The following is a 2,320-nucleotide window of genomic DNA, read 5'->3' as shown; positions in this document are numbered from 1 at the left end:
ATATATATATATATATATATATATATATATATACAAAGAGAAACATGCATACACACACACACACACACAAACCACTACAATACCCCCTCACATGCCTATGCTCTACTTCGAGCTGCTGCAGGCCAGAACCTCCCTAGAATCTCCACACTTGATTTCTCTCTAATCAGGGTTACTTACAAGCCAGACGACACAGCTCTCGGCTTCTGGGCAGTTCTGAGGTCATTCGCACAGAGCAATGTCCTCAGAACAGGAAATGAAGCGAGGTGGTAAAGTAACGAAGCCACAGCTTCCTCAGGGTTTTACAAGCTTGAGGGTGACGAAAGGCCTAGAAGACGGAAGACAAGGAATATCTGAGGTGACTTGGAATCAAGTCTCCTGATCCAGAGCCATCTGGTCCAAGGAGAGCAGATACATGATATACATATTCTCCCTCCTCCCGTGTGGTACTCAGGGCAGACACGGCTAATCAATTACCACAAACATCTTTCAGCTTAGCCTGTGCCCATCAGTCAGCCTGATATGGAAGCCAGTTGGCCAGCCACTGCACGGATAAGATGCACAGGAGGCTAAGGGGCCTCTCTGAGCAGAACTATCTCCTCTACCACCCAGCACATTGTTTCCACATGATTTGTAAATGGCTTGTATGCATCACCTGTCATTAAGGGTTGACCTTAGGGTGTAGGATAGGGTTTTACATGCAATGAATATTTTTTTCCATTCCCAGTTCAGGTGTTATTTAACCATGTTCTGAAAATGTTTTTATTATGACAATAAAAGACCTCACACAGGGTTAATAAATTGTGCCCACACACCTAAAACAACTTTGAGAAATTCAAACCAGGCAGCCGCATGTTCAACATGGTGTTTATGAGGACCCAAGGACGCCCCAGGAGGCTACACTGAATGAATCTGATATTCTGCTTAAGTAAGGGCTTCAAGAGCTGGTTTCACAAGTAGGCTCAGTCCCACTGTCCCTTCTCAGGGCTGGAAGAAACCCAGGGTCCCACACATGTCACCCCCACCTGATCCTCTTCTGCACAGTCTTTCTGGGGCCACCCACCAAAAGGCTCCGACTACGCACATGCAGACCCAGAGAGTTACCAGCTCCCAAGGCTGCCAGGTGCAGTTTCAGCTCATTCTACCTGCCGCAGATTCTTCCGTCTGTTCCCTTAGTCTTGTGGGAAACTATGTTTCTGGAGAGAATGTTGATGGGCAGGGAGGGGTCCCGAAAGACAAAGAAAGGCAGAAGAGCAGACACTAAAACCGTCCTTCTCGATTTATGGTAGGGCTACAGCAGTGCCTGTCCGCTCATAATTCTTACTGTATCCGGGGGTTGTACCTGCCCATTCTGCTCTGGTGGAAGCCCAGGTCCTTGTAAATCCAGCTCCTTCAGAAGGCCCCTGATGCATTTTTTTTCTACAGGATCTTGTGCAAAAGAGCTGGTTGCTATGGTAACCATTGGATGTAAATTTCCCAGAACCCCCAACTAAACTATTAATCAGAAAGATGAGGAGAGCGCCAGGGTGGCAAATAAATCAGATAAGAAACTGGCTCCTACAAGAAGGAATGGGAACCGGGTGCCTCCTGCCTTGCCAGGGAGAGGCGCCCTCGCATCCCTCCCATGTCTCCTCTGATGCAGAAGGAGGACAGCTGCAGCACCTGGGACCCCATCTTCTTCACTTCCCTTTTTCCTGTGGAGTCAGAAAGACTGGGAAGCCAAGCTCAGCATCTCATTAGCAGAGAGAGAGAAGAGGCCTCTGGTTCGAGGAAGCATCAAAGGTAGAAATATTGGCACAACAGGAAAGAGAGATGTTCCAGTGGCCTACGGTGATGAGAACGAGAGCCAGATTAGACTCCACTCCATGTGATGCGTGACAGAAGGCTTGGGGCAGGGAAAGGCAAGCCTGCCCCCACCCCCAGCTTCTCTCTCTCTCTCTGCTGAGTTGAGGATAGAACCCAGGGCCTGTCACACATTAGACAAACTCTATGCTACTGAGCCACCTCACCTAGATGGCCCTGGTACACTGAGCAGAGTTGAGGCTTCTGTGTGACCTCAGTTGCCCCGTTTGCACAGACTTTCCCATGCATGTTTATCTGTGACATGTGTTCTACATACACTTCCCGTGCAGTCCACAAGGCAGCTCACAACTCTCCATACATCCAGTTCCAGGGGACCCGACGCCCTCCTTAGGCCTCTGCACTCTGGGAGAGCTGCTCTGCCTAAGCACCCTGGAAAGGGACCAGCTCTCCACAGTGAGCACCTAGCAGACCGGGGTTGGCCTGCACCTAAATAGTTCCCACTGTCAGGGGTGGAACACCC

The 2,320-nt window shown here is 49.6% G+C and overlaps 1 long non-coding RNA gene across 1 annotated transcript in view; it reads right to left on the bottom strand.

Annotated features, from left to right (window-relative positions):
* The window catches only part of LOC115030855, a 2,415-nt gene extending 1,189 nt beyond the window's left edge, over window positions 1-1,226 (bottom strand). Inside the window, exons 1-2 of the long non-coding RNA XR_003836420.1 lie at window positions 1,061-1,226; window positions 178-325 (exon numbers count right to left, since the gene is read on the bottom strand). This is a non-coding gene — a long non-coding RNA (uncharacterized LOC115030855). The remainder of the gene's footprint in view (window positions 1-177; window positions 326-1,060) is intronic.
* Window positions 1,227-2,320: the final 1,094 nt, after the last annotated feature.

This window comes from Mus caroli, chromosome 4 (assembly GCF_900094665.2).
Source record: "Mus caroli chromosome 4, CAROLI_EIJ_v1.1, whole genome shotgun sequence".
Classification (NCBI taxonomy): Eukaryota; Metazoa; Chordata; class Mammalia; order Rodentia; family Muridae; genus Mus; species Mus caroli.
The sequence above is the reverse complement of the archived record's forward strand: the minus strand, read 5'-3'. Positions and strand labels throughout refer to the sequence as shown.